Raw genomic sequence first — 19,493 nt, 5'->3', positions numbered from 1 at the left:
TCTAAACTGCGTCCGCCCCTTTGCCCGACTCCCTCCGCCTCCCCTTCCTCTGACACGCTCCCGCATCGCCGCCGCCATCCCTCTCTGCTGAGATCATCCGCCGCTGCCCCTCTCGCCAGATCTACATCTCGTCCCCTTCCCTTCGCCACACCAGTGGCCGGAGCACCTCAACCGCCTACAAGCTACAAGTTTCACATCCGCGCGCCACCGATGGACGGATTCGGCGACGACGGCACTAGGGACTTCTTCTTCGGCAACTTCGACCTCTTCGCCGGCAAGGGGAGCCAGTATCCGGGGTCGGGATCCGTCAATGGTCCCTGGATTGGCATTGAGGCACTCGACCTCAACTCGCAGGCGAATGACTGGTCGTCGATGGCGGCTTATCAGGGGATCTTGCAATCCGACGCACTGGCGGCATCCGAGAGCACGGGGCCTCATCCCTCTCAACCACGCGGTGGCAGAAGAGGTAGCTCTCGCACACTCGGTTTACGTAGTGCTCGGAGCTGTGGCGGAGCTGTAGCAGGCCATGGCGAATGGTCGCCGTCCAGTCGCGGCCGCCGCGGTCGGTTGCCACCTGTTCTCGCCGCCGGCCGTGGGATGTGTGGAGCTTCTTCGGCAGCGGCTGGTGCATCTGTAGGCCGTGGCCGCGGTCGACGTGTTGGACGGCAGGGCAACGACGACGACGACATTGACGACAATGAAGTCAAAGAAATTTTTCCAAGCCGTCAGGTATGAGTCCATGTCCTTTGATCTCAGAGAAGTGCATGAATTCACTACTGTTGTTAGAGTAATATGAAATGCTTGTTCTTGTGATGCATATGGTAGAATAAATTTGACAGAGGAAGTTGGTCATCAAAGCAGAATAACAACTTGTTGTGTTGATCAAATTGAAATGGGTAACTACATCAAAGGGACTATGACAGCAAGAGGGTATAAGCTCATCATAGAAAAGTATTACTGCGGTTCAGGGCTGAGGCATGATAGGAAACAGATAGCTAATAGGATTAGGTAGCTCAAGGGAATGTATCAGTTCATAAAAGACATCCATTCCGACAGTGGCTTAGGCCGTGATGAAAATGGGTGGCCTACTGCAACCTTGGAGTGGTGGGAGACTACAAGAAAGGTATTTGTTGATCTATTATATGTGCAGGCTGCAAGGAACCATCTGATTGCAATCTAACTTCACCTACTACATGTGCAGAAACATCCAGAATAGATGAAACTAATGTATGGGCCTCCAGAGTATCTACCACTGCTCGAACATATATTTGATGGTGTAGTTGTGGATGGTTCAAGTTCTTTTGTGCCAGGATACACCAATACAGATGATCAAGAGCCTCAAGAGCCTAAAGAGCTTGAAGAGCTTGAAGAGCCTGAGCAAGAGATGCCTGAGCAAGAGATGCCTCCAGAATATACACACAGTCCTATGAGTACAAGCAGCCGCAAGAGAACAAGTAGTACCAGCACAACAGCTTCAAGTCCAAGCAAGAAGACCAAAAGCCCAATGGTCAAAATTATGAAGGATTACATTAGTTTCTCTTCTAAGCAGCAAGCTGAAAGGAATGAGTTTATCAAGCAAGCTGTCTGTAATAGGCAAGACAAGAAGCAGGCTCAGTTGTCCAATACTATTAAGCAGGCTCAGAAATTGGTTTTGGAGTGTGGGGTGGATAAAACTAGTACTGAGTACTATGTTGTTTCTCAGATCTGCTTAAATGATGCAATGAGAGAGTTCTTCATTAACATATCCACAACAGAAGGAAGGCTGACCTTCTTGAGGAGATATTGCAAGCAGCACAACCTAGATTAGGATTATGTCTTTGAGATGATGCATTTGTGTTGAACTGAACTCTCTGTACTAGTTGAAGTTAGATTTGAAATAAATTTGTTTGAATTGTTTGCACTGAAATGAATTTGATTGAACTGTTTGTGCTGAAATGAATTTGATTGACCTGTTTGTGTTGAAATGAATATGCTTGAACTGTTTGTTGGTTGATTTGAATTTGTATTGAAGTGTATGTGTACATACAATTGAATTTAACTTATTGCAATTTTGTATTATGTCTTAGGATATGGATGTGGACAGTGACTCAAGTGACGATGAGGTGTTCAGGCTTATTACTGAGGAGGACAGTGAATATGAAAGGCAATTCACGGAGGATCTACTTCTGTTTGGTATGTATAATGACACTTACTTCAATAAAGCTAAGAAGAGAAAGACGGTTGAAAGTGGTCATGATTGGGTGATGAGAAATCTAACAGATAGGGTGCAATGCTATAACATGTTTAGAATGAGTAGAGAATTGTTTGATCGTCTGCATGATCTATTGGTGCAATCTTATGGCCTAAAGTCCACATCAAAGAGCTCTTCAGTAGAGGCCTTAGGAATGTTTCTTTGGATGGTTGGTGCACCTCAGTCAGTCAGACAAGCCGAGAACAGATTAGAGAGATCATTAGATACAGTTCACCGCAATTTTGACAAAGTTTTGAAGTGTATCATAAAGCTAGCAGCTGACATAATTAAGCCGGTCGACCCTGAATTTAGAACAATGCACCTGTTGGCGCTAGAAATCGGTCAACCGAATTCCCAGCGTCTGACACACGACCCGGGAGAATCTGCTTAACTCATGTTCGGGTGATTGCCCTGGTGCGGTTCGCGCGGCGTGCCAGCCAATCTGACGTGTTGATTGGCAAGGAAGAATACGTGTCAGGTCCAGAAATCACGATCGGTTGAGTTTCCGATCTCGAGAGAGCTTATCAGCGAATTGGCCGATTTGCCGTAATAAAGAAATCGGCTATAAGGCAGCCGATCACTGTAGCCTTGTAGACAGAAAACTACTGGAGTAATCGACACAATGCTATAGTAACAACACTAGGAATAGATCTAATCGGCAAATTGTAGAATAAGCGAATTTAATAGCAGAATGTAAAGAAAGCCGAAACCACCGATTCCTAGCTGGATAACTGGTGATAAAACTAGAAAGACAGGTAAAACCTATGATTCTAGCAAATATCGATAACTAGTGAATAAATCTAAACGAAACAACAGCGATGCGCCCGAAGTTAAAGCTTAGAATTTGCTCGGTAAACGGAACTTACAAGATCGGCCGGAGATCAAGTTGATGTAGCCCTGCCAACCCGTACGAACTCGTGAAAAAGGAGAAAGTATTTGGTGAAGTCGCCTGCTCGAAAATAAGTACGAGGAAAAAGTAGTTGGTTGTATTGATTTGTTGATGATTACAGATTTACAAAGGTAGCTATTTATAGCCCCGTACAGATGACTCCTTAACTGACTAGAATTCTATCCCTAATTCAAATAGAAAACGAATATTTACAAGCACGATTCGTGCTAGGTTGGTTATTATACGCTTCATGGGCTGATCTCCCCCTTATCCTTCTATTCTTTTCCAAGCCCATACCGGCCCAATTATCCCAACCTCCTAATCGGCCAATTCCTTATCGGCAAAAGGTAACCGATCGGGAACCCGGCATGTCCGATTCCTTAGCGGTTCACCCCGCACTTCACCTTCAAGCTCACGTCCTTCTTCCTCAGCGCGCGCGCCCTCTTCTTCCCTCAGCACTTTTCCCTTATCGCCGAAGCTTCCCAGCGCCATCCCCCTATTGCTTCTTCTCTTCCCCTCCAATGGCGGCCCCTTCAGGCAGCTCTCCAGCGCGCGATGCTCCGGCAATGGCGCCCCCGGCGGTAGTGGCGACAGCAGTTGCTCCGTCGTCAGAAGAAGGAGCTTCGTCAGAGATCCCAATGGCGATCCCCATCGCGGCCTCATCCTCCGTAGCTGCACCGGCGGTCACGCCGACTACTAGGAACTTCATCCCAGAGGTTATTACCGAACCCTTTCTCTACTGGCAATGCATTTACTTTTAGATTTGTTTCTTACTCTTGCACCCCCTCTTTCCTTTTTAGGCAATTAGACATCGCATCACCATCCATCTTACCGGAAATCCTGGCCTTATTTGCCTCGGACCCATGGGGAACCCAGATCCAATAGAGCTCATCAATTTAGAAACCCACAGAATCCCCTTCAAACAATCCACCATGGACCTAGATCACTGGTTGGGCACCTTTAGGTCTTGGCCGAATGAAACCCCAGGTTGGAGGGAGTGGTACCAACGGATAGCCGAGCCGAAGAGGGTCTCATGGGACGAGCTCAAAATCGGCCAGTGTATCAACCTGTCTTTGTCCCAGATGGAGCGAAACGAACCGTTGGTGATAGCGGCCTCTTACTTTTGGTCTGATGCCCTCAATGCTTTCTTGTTTGGGCATGGGCCTATGACTCCCACACTGGCCGATGTGGTTCTATTGACCGGCCTTGACATTTCCTCCCCGGACACACCTTTCCGCCTCTTAGCCGCAACGTCACATCGGCTGGACACAAGAGGAATCGGTGGGTGGAAAGGATTCATCAGATGCAACAAAAGAGCCGGGTCTGTTGAGAATAGAGAGCACACGGCCTTTTTAATGATGTGGTTAGAAAAACATTTCTTCTGCGGAAGAGCAGCCGGCCCATCAACCAACACCCAGGCTTTAGCCGAAGCACTATCGGCAGGGACCCTTGTTCCCCTTGCGAAACACTTGCTAGGGGCGACGTACCACATGCTCCACCAAATCGGCATCAAACTATCCAAGGGGGAGCCGATCGGAAATCCAGGCGGACCCTGGTGGTTCATCAATTTATGGCTGAACCTTTATATGAGCAAGATCACTCAGCAGAGGGTAGATCACATGATGTTCCCCAACATTGAATCGGCAGAAGATCCTACCGCTCGTCGCCGATGCACCTCTTATGGCGAAGCGGCATCGGCCTTTCCAGGTTGCACGTACTCTGCTACAGAAGTGGCCGAGTACTTCCGATGCTTTTACAACGGCTTTAATGAAGATGCAACCGTCTGGTTTCCTTATCAGCGGGATGACCCAATCTTTGAACTCCCAACCTGCTTCGACTCGAGCACTGGCCAATTCGACGAGGAACTCACCGATGAGTTAATCAAGCTAGGAATCCTACCAGCCAACTTCTTCTCGGGGAAGGATGCCCCCACGTACGAGTTCTACAATCCCTCTGTTGCAGCACGCCAACTCGGCATGGGTCAGCTGCCGATTCAAGTATATTTTGCTGGCCGAGTCAAGTTCAGAGATGGGCTCACAACAGGTCTGGACTATAGTCGGGTACGAGACCGGATTCCGGACTCCAACACTATTGACCTGAACAACTGGATAGTAGCCCCCTTTTCTGTCCAGCCATTCAAAAATTTGGTGGGCCGAATGGAAACAATTCCTCTTCTGCAATTCGGCATCGGCATACTGCAACCTCCTGGATCCAGCCAACATCGACACGAATGCCGAGGTATTTTCCTTAGCCGATTTTTACTCCTTTTTCAACGCGACTAAACACTAATGTTTTACTATTTCTTCAGGCTGAGAATCGTACTCCTCCAACACACAGCCGAAGTGGTCGGCTAATAGAGGGTCATCATCCATACACCTCCTACCCTCTCATCGGCTCTGACGCTCCGTCCGTGGACGTGATTGCTGGCCGATCAAAACAAACTCAGAAGAGAGTCACCAAGAAGACCAGCCGCCGAGTTCGAGCCCGTATAGAATCGGCGGATCCTCCCATGCTCGTATCGGTAGAGACTCCGGCCGCGCCACCCCCTCAGGCCACCAGAGAGATTGACACTCAAGTCGTCGCACAAGCCGGGGCAGCCGCCGCGTCGTTGTTGTTAGAGGCCATTCAGGTAAACTTATATTTTAATCCTCCCGATTGTCGTTTTGATATTAACCCTTCTTATCTTAGACTGCACAGAATACTCCCATGGACACACAACAATCAGCAGCAACTCAATCGGCCGTCGACGTGCCCCCGCTTCCATCCGTTGAGGTACAACACTATTTCACCGATTCCCCTAGTATTTGCATAATATACTTACTCAACCTTTTGACACAGGTCATCGGTACACCAAGCGCTCCTCAACCACTGGTCCCCTCTCAGGGAGCTGGTCCAAGCACCGCGCCGATCATCGTGGAGTCTTCCTCTTCTGATGAACCTATGGTACAGGCCCCTGAGCAGGGAACAACGGCTTCCCGAACGCAACTTGAAGAGATTCGCTTCAAAGTGGTAAGACATCCTTCAAGCTTTATTTGGCCGATTCGCTATCACCATCAGCCGATTTATTTTTTCTTCCTTATTATTTCCAGGAATAGGACACTCCTGACAATAGCCTCTTCTCTTTCGCGGTCGCCCTTTCTGACGACGAAGAAGTCGCTTCCCGCCAAGTCACCTTGAGTTCCATCCCTGACGACGTCCGAGCCAAGCTTACTAGTATCCGGTCCCTTCTTCAAGGAGGCATCGGCCGATTAGTAGAAGATGCCTCACCGATTCGGCAGCTTTTCGGTGACGTCAGCGGACGAGTGCCAGAAGAAGCGTAGGAAGCCTTGGCACCGGCTGCATTCATCGAGTCCATGAGGATCCCGGTTTTTAGAGCCCTTCGTCACATGGCCAATCGCGCCAAGCTGGCCAAGACTCGTGAAGAGGAGGACGCATTCAAACGTCAAGCTTAAGAGGTGCACCAGCGTATCCATTTTCTGGAGGACTCCCGCCCAGGGATCGTCGGTGAGATAGATCGCCTCAAACGTCGAAGGGCAGAGCTTGCCAAGGAAATGGAGCAGGTGACCAAGGCAATCAGCGCCGAAGAGAAAAGGCTCCAAGAACTCCCTTCCGTCATTGCCGATTTGAAACAGGAGAGGCAGCACTTGGCCCATGAAGCCCTGAAGCTCCACCGTAGTGCATCAGAAGTCCCCGGATCGACGGATGAAGACCTATGGGTCCTGGACTCTGCCAATCAGATCCGGCGTCGGGCGATTGCGGCTATCGATACCCTTCTGGGTAATCTGTAAAGCACTGACTATTTTGTACGAACATTTAATAACTGCTTTGATCGTCCTTCGCGACGCCCCTTTCATTTATTGCCCTTCTTACTTCCGATGGGACGCACCCTTACCAAATTTCCACACCTCTTTCTCTTATAAATACCGGCCTAGACTTCCCCCTCCGAAAGCATCAGTTTGGCTTCGGTCTTGTTTTCTCAACTTGTTCTTATCGGCGCGACCTTCTGTCATGTCTTCGTCGTCTTCCTCTTCCTCTGTTAACCAGGTGAAAACTTTATCCTTCTCCTCCGTTCAACTTTCTAAAGGAGATCACTTTTTTACTCATTCTTCCTTCAGCCTCGACGCCTCAGCCCCGAACTTGAGCGCGCCATCGAGGTTATACACTCTGATGAACCCTTGGCATCGGAGGATAAGGATTTAATCAGAGCTCATCATGACGAACTTCGAGAACACGTCTCCGCCGACGCCCGTCGAGTACTGGACTTTCTGGAAAGCAACGCCCGTCGGCGACCTCAAGCTGACAGAAGTCATCCGCTTCCTCCGCGAGTCGCTCTTGAAGACGCGGCGGCAGCAACGTCCCACCCGGCGGTGGACCGGAGCCACCCTCTCCCCCGTCAAGTCGAAGCGGAGGCTTCGATGAAGGAAATAGAAGAAGAGTACATCCGTCTCATGATATAGTTAGGCCGGACTGAGAGAGAGCGCAAGAAAAAGAATAATTAGTTATTATATATTTTTTGTTCTAAGGGCGACTTGTTCCTTGTCGGCCGTGTAACCCACCGTCCGTACCGAATGAATACATCGGCCGATTTGGATGATTACATGTTTTTTATAGATGAACCGTTTTGTATCGGCTATGTGCGATTGTATTATGGTCAATCCTTCATGCTCCAACCCATATACTAGGGTAGTATCTTTTTAAGTATCTTCCGTTCAGAGCCCTAGTAAATTCTTCTCCCTCGATTGTTTCCAAAATATAAGCATTTCCTGGAGCACATCTACCGATTTTATACGGCCCTTCCCATGTAGGAGACCATTTTCCAACTTTAGGATCTTTCGACCCAATCGGCAACACTAACTTCCAAACCAGGTCCCCAGGGGAAAATTGTTTAACTCTGACCTTCTTATCGTACCACCTGGCTACTTTCTTTTTGTTTTCCTCAATGCTTATCAAAGCTCTCAATCGCTGGCCAGCCAAGTCATCAAGTTCCCTTTTCATGAGTGACGAGTTGTCATCGGCCGCTAGCTGGTCTTGGAGTGACATGCGCCTTGACCCCGCCCTTGATTCCCATGGTAGCACTGCATCGTGACCGTATACCAATTCATAAGGGGATAACTTGGTGGCCCCATGACAAGCCATCCTGTACGCCCATAGGGCTTCGGTCAAACATAGGTGCCATTTCTTCGGTTGCTCCTCTATTTTTCTTTTGATTAACTTAATTATCCCTTTGTTGGAAGACTCGGCCTGGCCGTTGGCCTGGGCGTAGTACGGAGAGGAGTTTAACAATTTGATCCCCATATCGGCTGTAAATTCTTCGAATTCCCCCGACGTGAACATTGTTCCCTGATCGGTTGTAATAGTCTGGGGAATGCCGAATCGGTAGACGATATGATCTCTTACGAAGTCGGCCATGATGGCCGATGTTACAGCTCTTAACGGAATTGCTTCCACCCATTTGGTAAAGTAGTCAGTAGCCACCAGAATAAATTTGTGTCCCTTGCTTGACGGTGGATAAATTTGGCCGATAAGGTCTATTCCCCATCCTCTGAACGGCCATGGTTTGATAATGGGATTCATGGCCGATGCGGGTGCACGTTGGACATTCCCAAATTTTTGACAATCCTGGCATCCCTTATAATATTTGAAACAATCTTCGAGGATCGTTGGCCAGTAATACCCATTATTCCTGATCATCCATTTCATCTTATGGGCCGATTGGTGTGCTCCACATACCCCTTCATGGATTTCTCCCATTAGAGTCTTGGCCTCCTTCGTTCCTAGGCATTTGAGTAGGACACCGTCGATCGTTCGGTAGAACAGGTCATCTTCGAGCAGTACGTACTTAGTAGCATGAAAACGTACTCGTCGTTCCACCTTTTTAGACGGATCTTTCAAGTAGTCGGCAATTTCTTTCCGCCAGTCATCGGCCGCGAGTTCCAGAGCCATAGCGCCTAGAATTGGTCGATATCCAGATGCGTGCTGGGTGAGCTTGTTGGCATCCTCGTTGTGGTCCCTTGGGATGTGCTCGATTACTGCCGATTTAAATTCTTTTAAGAACTGTAGGCAATCTTCATAATGAATTCTTAATACATCGTCCTTGCATTCGGACCTTCTGGTTAATTGATCCACGATAAGCATGGAATCCCCGAAGACTTCGACAGAATCGGCCTTGACTTCTCTCAATAGTTGTAAGCCCTTCAATACAGCTTGGTACTCCGCTTGATTGTTAGTGGCGGTGGCTTCTATCGGCAGAGAAAAATCATAGCTTTCCCCCCGAGGTGATATGAGAATGATGCCGATTCCTTATCCGACCCCACATGACGACCCATCAAAATATAAAGTCCAAGGCGCCGGCTCTACAAGGGTAACCTCTGGTCTGCAGTGTTGGGCGACAAAATCGGCCATGACCTGACCCTTGAAGGCTTTTGCCGATTCATACCGCAGGTCAAACTCTGACAAAGCTAAGATCCATTTGCCGATTCGTCCTTTCAAGATCGGCAGTGATAGCATGTATTTTACTACGTCGTCTTTGCATACGACCACGCATTCTGCCGACAGTAAATAGTGCCTGAGTTTGGTGCATGAGAAGTAAAGACATAGGCACAATCGCTCCACCGGAGGATATCTTGTTTCAGCGTCCAGAAGTCTTCTACTGACATAATAAATCACTCGTTCCTTTCCTTCGAATTCCTGGACTAGAGCCGACCCAATAGCCTTTTCATCAGCTGATAAGTATAGTTTAAATGGCTTACCAGTTTGAGGAGGAACCAACACCGGTGGTGAGACCAAGTACTGTTTGATATCTTCCAATGCTTTGCGTTGTTCTTCCCCCCATATGAACTCCTGGTCAGGCTTCAACTTCAACAGTGGCGTGAACGCCTGAATCCGCCCGGACAAATTAGATATGAATCTTCTGATGAAATTCACCTTGCCGATTAAAGACTGTAATTCAGTTTTGTTCTGCGGGGCCACGACTTTGTTGATAGCCGCTATGGTCTTCCGGTTGATCTCTATTCCCCGCTCGTGCACCATGAATCCTAAGAACTGTCCGGCGGACACGCCGAAGGCACATTTATTGGGGTTCATCTTCACCCCATGTTTCTTGGTGCATTCCAGCACCCTTCGCAAATCGACCAGATGCTCTTCGTGTCCTTTGGACTTGACTACGACGTCGTCGATGTTGATTTCTACCAGAATGCCGATGAGTTTTGTAAATATGTAGTTCATGGCTCTCTGATACGTAGCGCCGGCGTTCTTCAAGCCAAAAGTCATCACCACCCACTCGAATAAACCAAGGTGGCCCGGGCATCTGAAGGCCGTTTTGGGTATGTCCTCTTCGGCCATAAGTATTTGATTGTATCCAGCGTTTCCGTCAATGAAGCTAATAATCTTGTGTCCCGCGGCAGCGTCTATTAGCACATCGGCCGTCGGCATGGGATATCCGTCCATCGGTGTGGCCTGATTAAGATTCCTGAAGTCAACGCATACGCGTAACTTTCCGTTCTTTTTGTACACTGGTACAATGTTGGAGATCCATTCGGCATAACGGCATTGCCGAATAAATTTTGCTTCGATTAGCCGAGTTATTTCGGCTTTTATATCTGGTAGAATTTTAGGATTGCAGCGCCAAGCGGGCTGTTGGTACGGCCGATACCCTGGTTTTATGGGTAGCCGATGTTCAACGATAGATCGATCTAAACCGGGCATCTCATGATACTCCCAAGCAAAACAATCCTTAAATTCTCTTAACAAGTTCGTCAACTTACATTTGTATTCTGGGTCTAAATTTGCACTAATATAAGTCAGCCTTGGTTTGGTACCATCGCCTAAGTCTATCATCTCTAGTGAATCGGCTGACGTGAACCCGTGCCCTAGCTTCCCATCTTCTCGGGCGAACTGATCCATTTATTCTGAGTCTTCGGAGCCGACTGCTCGGATCGGCTGTAGGCTAAAATCGGTCACCTTCAGGAAATCGGTCTCCCATACTCTGCCGGATATGCACCTGACGGTTTCGCAGCTCCACTGCTGCGTGTCGGCTGCCGCGATGCTGTATGCGGAATCGGCGTTGACTACCTCGATGTTGTCGCCGACCCATTGTACAAGACATTGATGCATTGTTGACGGGATGCAGCAATTTGTGTGTATCCAGTCCCGGCCGAGTAGCATGTTGTAGAATCCCTTGCCATTAATAATAAAGAAGGTGGTGGGAAGGGTCTTACTGCCGATGGTGAGGTCGACGCAGAGGGCGCCGCGAGCGGGAGACACGTTGCCTTCGAAGTCTTTGAGCATCATGTCTGTCTTGGTCAAGTCATCATCACTCTTTCCAAGCTTCCGGAGCACGACATACGGCATGATATTGACTGCAGCTCCTCCATCCACCATTAATCTGGTGAGGGGGCGACCGTTGACATGCCCTTTTGAGGAACAATGCTTTCAGGTGTTGGCGTTTGTCATCCTCGGGCTTCTCGAACGTGGTTATCATTGGCTCCAAAGCCAACTGTGCCATCTGCTCTTCTATCGCCGACATATCCTGTCGATCGGCAGGAGTCATGAATTCCATCGGCAGTATGAAAACCATGCCGATATCGGCTGCCGATTCATCACCTGCCGATTCATCGCCCCCTTTATTGTTTCTTTTGGGGCGCCATACCCGAGGCCTGCCTTCCTTCTTGTTCGTTGTGCTCTCTTGTTCCTCTTCCTGCTGTTCCCATTGGCGGAGACGTTGGATCCTTCGTTTTTGAGATTTGGTCAATCCATCGGGACACCACCTGGGGTTTATTGGTTTGGCTCCTGACTTGGCGCGTTCCCACTCCGGTTCGCGTCCTAAAGGGTTCTCGTCTGTCACCCGAGCGTCGGCCATCTCTTCAAGCCGACTGTGAACGTTGGCCCTGTTTTCTGGCCGGTCGTGTCGATCAAACTTGCCCCCCGATCTGTTACGGCGCCTGTCTTCTGACCGGTCATATCGGTCACTTCTGCCCCCCAGCCGATCACGCACGGGAGGGCACTGGTCATCTTGGTCGCGCCAGTTCCTGCTGATCGGTTCTGGTCTTCCGTCTCTGGAGCGAGACCTTTTAAACGGTCGATTACCACGATACGGGCCGTTGCATTCTGGGCAATTATCGACCGAAGGTAGCCTGAGGTTGCTTTCCCAACAGTGGATGAAGAATGGACACTTCCAGTGATCTTCGTGCCGCCGCATTGCTTCTTCCCGGGATCTTGAGCGTTCATATTGACGCTGATATTTCTGGAGCAGGAACTGGGAAGTAATGCGTGGCTCTTCCGATTCGCCATCTTCGTCCTCCATCCGCCGCTTTCCTTTGACGTCCTCAGGCGTTGCTTGATTTCTGGGGTCTACGGCACCACTCTTTCTAGCCGATTCGGACGTCAGCACCTTTGTTTGGAGTGAGTTCCTCCCCGTATCAACCATGTTGGTGGGAAATGGGTGCTGGTCGATCTTCATCGGCCTGGCCGATTTTGTCGGTACTTCAAATTTAAGTCTGCCCTGCTCAATTGCCGACTGTATCTGCTGCCTGAAGATTTTGCACTCATTAGTATCATGGGATGTGGCGTTGTGCCACTTGCAATATTTCATCTTTTTTAGTTGTTCGGCAGAAGGTATTGTATGATATGGCGAGAGCTTGATCTGCCCTTCTTGGAGGAGAAGGTCGAAGATTTTATCGGCCTTTGTTGTGTCAAAACCGAACGCCTCTGGCTCCTTTTGGCCGAACGGGCATGATATTGGCTTCTTTCCCTTGACCCACTTCGCAAGTCCGACCTCAACGTCCTCCTCGTCCTCCACCTCTTCCAGGAACGCCACTTTCTTCTGGAAATTCCTCCGTGGATCGAAAGGACGTACCTCCTGTCCAGACAATCGGTGGATGATTTGGCTTAAACTCTCGAACTCCTGTGAGGCGTATTTTTCTTTGATGTGGGGCAGGAGGCCTTGAAAGGCTATATCGGCCAGTTGCGCGTCGTTTAGAGCCAGGGAATAGCACTTGTTCCTGATCTCCCGAAACCTCTGTACATATGAGGATATCGGCTCGTCGCTTCTCTGCTTGAGGCTGGTCAAATCGGACAGCTTCATCTCATGTACCCCGGCGTAGAAGTATTTATGAAACTGTCTTTCCAAATCGGCCCATGTAATAATCGAATTCGACGGTAAAGTCGTGAACCACTGGAAAGCCGATTCCGACAAGGATGATGAGAATAGCCGCACTCGTAGAGCGTCTTGTGTGGCCGCTTCTCCGCATTGGATGATAAATCTATTTACGTGCTCCACGGTTGAAGTGTCATCCATCCCCGAGAACTTGGTGAAGTCAGGAACTTTATACCGATGGGGAAATGGCAGTAGATCGTATGTAGACGGGTATGGTGTCCTATAGGTGTAAGTTTGTACCTTCTGCTTTAAACCGAATTGTTCCTGCATCACCTCAGCAATACGTGCTGACCAATCCGGTTGTTGCTGGTGAACCGTCGGCTGAGGTATTGGCACGTGCTGGTATACCGGAGGTGGGATAGCCTGATGCTGAGTGAAAGCAGGTGGCATCTGGGTGAAAGCCGACTGTGTATTCAGGGTCGGCTGTTTGAATGAGCCACTTGCTTCATCATATAGAACGAGCTCTGCTGTTTTACTCATTTCTGGTGCAACAGGCTGGTACGGCAGCATGGTTGGTCGAATGGCCGCTTGGAACGATGCCTGGAATTGGAGACTTCCTTGACCGGCCGATTGATCCTGAACAGTCGTAGCCGATGGTGCCCCCCAAGGCGATGGGCTAACTGGAGGGAATGGCACAGAGGACAGCTAGACGGGGTGTGGCTGAAAGTGTTGTGTGCCACCATACCCCATAGGAACCGATGATGATGAAGCGTCTGTCCCTCTAACAGAAAATTGGATCGGCTGAGAAACCGAATTCAAATAAGCCTTGTTTGGTGGAATCGGCTGAGTATATGCCAGTCCCCTGTATCCTTAAGGTACCCCACTAGCGAAGGAGTTGACAACGGCATTGTACACCGTATTTGCAAGCACTGGGGATTGATCAATGAAGGCGTGATAAACGGACTGTTGGACCATATCGGCCATCTTGTCCGAGTCCTCAGAGATTGTGATCTGGCGGGGAGTAAGAAACAGAGACTTCTTGATAGTCTCCCCGCTTCTGGAGCGACTGAAAGATTGCAGGCAAGCTTTCCGGAACTGTGCCGTATGCTTATCCAGTTCTTCCTTCTGTTCGTCCTTTAGATCTGCTTCCGTCACTTCGATGACGTTATCTTCAGAGACTTCAGCAGCTTTCGACATGGCGGCGGTTGTGTTGGTCCCACTGGGCGTGCCAAAAGTGTGTTGGCGCTAGAAATCGGTCAACCGAATTCCCAGCGTCTGACACACGACCCGGGAGAATCTGCTTAACTCCTGTTCGGGTGATTGCCCTGGTGCGGTTCGCGCGGCGTGCCAGCCAATCTGACCTGTTGATTGGCAAGGAAGAATACGTGTCAGGTCCAGAAATCACGATCGGCTGAGTTTCCGATCTCGAGAGAGCTTATCAGCGAATTGGCCGATTTGCCGTAATAAAGAAATCGGCTATAAGGCAGCCGATCACTGTAGCCTTGTAGACAGAAAACTACTGGAGTAATCGAAACAATGCTATAGTAACAACACTAGGAATAGATCTAATCGGCAAATTGTAGAATAAGCGAATTTAATAGCAGAATGTAAAGAAAGCCGAAACCACCGATTCCTAGCTAGATAACTGGTGATAAAACTAGAAAGACAGGTAAAACCTATGATTCTAGCAAATATCGATAACTAGTGAATAAATCTAAACGAAACAACAGCGATGCGCCCGAAGTTAAAGCTTAGAATTTGCTCGGTAAACGGAACTTACAAGATCGGCCGGAGATCAAGTTGATGCAGCCCTTCCAACCCGTACGAACTCGTGAAAAAGGAGAAAGTATTTGGCGAAGTCGCCTGCTCGAAAATAAGTACGAGGAAAAAGTAGTTGGTTGTATTGATTTGTTGATGATTACAGATTTACAAAGGTAGCTATTTATAGCCCCGTACAGATGACTCCTTAACTGACTAGAATTCTATCCCTAATTCAAATAGAAAATGAATATTTACAAGCACGATTCGTGCTAGGTTGGTTATTATACGCTTCATGGGCTGATCTCCCCCTTATCCTTCTATTCTTTTCCAAGCCCATACCGACCCAATTATCCCAACCTCCTAATCGGCCGATTCCTTATCGGCAAAAGGTAACCGATCGGGAACCCGGCATGTCCGATCCGAACCCCAAGGGTTAAGCAAGGCAGAAGTCATCGGCCGATCTCGTACTGTAGCATTAGCCGGTCTTGGACTGTAGCGCCATTCGGCCGATTCCCAACTGTACTTTTCCAATTTCCTCTTTTCTTGGCGCTGATTCTACTGGTGACAAAATCTGGCGTCAACAGCACCGTAGGTTACAGAATCCTAGATTCTCTCCACACTTCAACAATTGTATAGGAGCAATAGATGGCACTCATATACCAGTTGTCGTGCCAAATAACAAGGTGGTGCAACATTTTTGTCGAAAGGGCTTCACTACACAGAATGTGCTTGCGGTCTGTGACTTTGACTTGAGGTTCACATTTGTTCTTGCGGGCTGGCTGGTTCAGTACATGACATGAGAGTTTTCAATGATGCAACAGACAAGTACAAAGACAAGTTCCCACATCCCCCTCCTGGTATGTTATGCCTATGTTTGCACATTGAGTACAGAAGCCACTTTGGTTGTAGCTTTTGTTTGTAACAATAATGTTTGTATTTGCAGGGAAGTTTTACCTAGTGGACTCTGGATACCCCAATCGGCCTGGTTATCTTGCACCTTACAAGGGAACAAAGTACCATCTTCCAGAGTTTAGACAGGGGCCGATGCCCAAAAGTATGAAAGAGACCTTTAACTTCGCTCATTCATCTCTTAGGAATTGCGTCGAGAGGTCATTTGGAGTTCTTAAGATGAAGTGGCAGATTTTGTTGAAAGTGCCAAGTTATCCAATGCCAAAGCAAAGCCAGATAATTGTTGCATGTATGGCACTTCATAACTTTATTAGAGAGAGTCATATGGAGGATGAGGACTTTGATCGTTGTGACCGTGATGAGAACTATGTTCCTCATGAAGCATCAACCTCTCAACCCCCACCGCAAAATACTCAATCAAGGAACGAAGATACAAATATGAATGTATTCCGTGATCAAATAGCCTCAAGTTTGTATAATAGATCGTAGAGTTTTTGATTTCTTGTATTGCCTAGGACTTAGAAGTTGTATGCTTGAACGATGATGTAATTGAACGAATTAAAACTATTGTTGAATGTCCAGAAGGAACAGCAGCGTGTTCCTCCTGGCTGGCGCCTATGCATGGCCGGAATAATGCACAGATATAGGTGCATGTGTATCTTCAGTCTTGCATGTGCCTGGCCGGAGCAAGTTGTTTTTTCAAGTGTGCGTGTGCATGAGCGTGCATGTACATGTGCATGGAGTGAATTTGAGACATGCATGTTGTTTGAATCAATAAATGAGGGCAAATCAGTCATTACCTCAAGGAAGACTACCTTTTAGCTCTTAGATCCAAACACCCCACCAGGACTAAACTTTAGGGGTTAAAGTTTAGTCCCATATTTGATGCTAATTAGGAGGACTAAACATGAACTAATTATAAAATTAATTGCAGAACCCCTAGGATAATTCGCGAGACGAATCTATTAAACCTAATTAATCCATCATTAGCAAATGGTTACTGTAGCACCACATTGTCAAATCATGGACTAATTAGGCTTAATAGATTCGTCTCAAGAATTAGACTCCATTTGTGTAATTAGTTTTGTAATTAGACTATGTTTAATACTCCTAATTAGTATCTAAACATCCGATACGACAAGGCTAAACTTTAACCCCCTGGAGCCAAACACCCCCTAACTTATTTTTTTAACACCTCTCTCACAACACGATGTTTAATGGTATTTGAATACCCGAACTAAACTTTAGTCTCTATCACATTAAATGTTTGCACACTAATTAGGAGTATTAAATATAGTTTAATGATAAAACTAATTGCATAAATGATGGCTAATTCGATTCGTCTCGCGAATTAGCCCTTATTTATACAATTAGTTTTATAATTAGTTCACGTTTAGTCCTTCTAATTGGTATCCAAATATCCGATGTGACCCGAACTAAAAATTAGTCCATGGATCTAAACACCCCCTAAAGCTGCATGATACTCCCTTCGTCCCGCAAAAAGTGTCCCTTTAGTTCTGTACTAAGTCAAACCACTTTAGTTCTGTACTAAGTCAAACCACCCTATGTTTGACTAAATTTATATAAAAATAAGTTTTCTCAGATTCGTTATGAAATATATTTTCATAGCATACCTATTTAATATTATAAATATTGTTACTCTTCATTGTAAACTTGATTAAACTTAAAACAGTTTGATTTAGGACAAACCTAAAGTGACACTCTTTGTAGAGGGAGTATGCGCTTTCTCTTCTCCACATCTACCAGCTTAGGGGTGTTTGGATACGAGGTGCTAAACTTTAGCAGGGTCACATCAGATATTTGATGCTAATTAGGAGGACTAAACATAAACTAATTATAAAACTAATTGTGCAGATGGAGTCTAATTCGCAAGACGAATCTATTAAGGCTAATTAATCCATCATTAGCAAATGGTTACTGTAGCACCACATTGCCAAATTATGGACTAATTAGGCTTAATGGATTCGTCTCGCGAATTAGACTCCATCTGTGTAATTAGTTTTATAATTAGAATATGTTTAATACTTCTGATTAGTATCAAACATCCGATGTGACATGTGCTAAAGTTTAGTCGAGGTATCAAATACAATCAGTTCTAGCTAATACTGCTGGAGACGCCCTTACCTGGGTTTCTGCCATTCGATCCTCCAAAGCTCCGCTCAAAGTTAGTCTTCGCGCGCATTCGTTACCGCTGAATCCAATTCATCTCTTTGATCGGATCCAGAGTCTCTCGAATTTGGAACCTACTCAGCAAAAGCAAACATCATAGTCACAAATTGAGTTTATAGTTAAGTTGGTTATGTTATTATGGTGGAACCCACCCATCACATCATAGCCAGTGAAATAACAATCAAGTTTAAACCATTCGTTCCGTACAATCTTAAGCTTCAAAATGATGTAATTCGAAGGAGTGCATCAACTTCGAATGCTAATCCTCAAAAGGACCCATCTACGATCTTGTTGGCGACTACAGTGCTACACCTATCCATATAAGATCCACTTGACCATCTGGCTCAAGTTTGATCATTTGAGGTGTGTTTGGATGGAGAGATGAGATTTAAGGTGTATTTGGATGGAGAGATGGCAATGGACAAGATCATCCTACTTTTATAGTGTTTGATTGGGGTCAGGTGGGATTGAAACATCATCGAATGAGAATATTCCCATGTGTTTGGTTTGGAGACAAGAAGGGATGGGACAGTGCCGTCCCTATTTCTTGGGATGGGATCGTCCCGTCCGATGTTTGGTTGAGAGGGATAAATTCATCCTAGTTTTTTTTGGTACGATGGATTGAAAATGAGGGATGGATGGCTTGGGTAACACCGTTAGTTGTATGTTTTAGTGGGACCCACCAATCACCCATGGGCCCACATGTCATCCCCTTTTCTTTTTTTTCTCTTCACCCTTATCCCCATCTTCTCCCCATCCGCCGCCGCAAAGCCAGCTCCCACGCCGCCGGCCTGGGGCGCCACCGGAGCAGCTCCCGCGCTCGCCGGCCCTGGCTGCCCCGCCCCCAGGATGGGCTCCGTCGGAGGCGGGCTGAGCAACGCCATCCTCGGAGCTTGCCCCCGCCGGCCATGGAGGGCCATGGAGCTCCCTTGCCGGCCATGGAAAGGGCAGCGGCGCCCCCCACCACCCATGCCCGCGACCCCATGGAGCTCGCCCCCGCCGGCTGCAGCGCACCGAGCTCGCCTCACCTAGTGACCCACGCGCGGAGCTCGACTTGCCCGGCCGGTGGCGGGCCCTAGTGGAGCTTCAGCTGGCCCAGCCCGCAGCGGAGCTCGACTCGCCCGGCTGGCGGCGGCCCCAGGCACGCCGCTTACCTATGCCTCTACTGCTTGCCCGTGCTCGCTCGTAGACGGGAGATGACGGCGTCGAATCGGGACAGATCCGTCCGCTCATTTTGTTGGGATGGGGACATCCCGCATCTGGAGGGTATATTCCCTTGTAGAGATATTACCATCCCACCTATCTCTAAACCAAACATCTGGACAAAGTGGGATCGTCCCATCCCGTCCCACCTCATCCCTGGAACCAAACACACCCTTCCTTGAACGGCTTGTTCCACCAAAATTGGCGGATGAGCTCGT

General features: G+C 47.9%; 1 pseudogene; it reads left to right on the top strand.

The window, feature by feature from the left end:
* The first annotated feature begins 1,216 nt into the window (after window positions 1-1,216).
* Window positions 1,217-16,371, top strand: LOC140222625 (uncharacterized; annotated as a pseudogene).
* Window positions 16,372-19,493: the final 3,122 nt, after the last annotated feature.

The sequence above is a fragment of the Setaria viridis genome, chromosome 4 (assembly GCF_005286985.2).
Source record: "Setaria viridis chromosome 4, Setaria_viridis_v4.0, whole genome shotgun sequence".
In the NCBI taxonomy this organism is placed as follows: Eukaryota; Viridiplantae; Streptophyta; class Magnoliopsida; order Poales; family Poaceae; genus Setaria; species Setaria viridis.
Note: the sequence above shows the minus strand (reverse complement) of the source record. Positions and strands in the feature narration are given on the sequence as shown.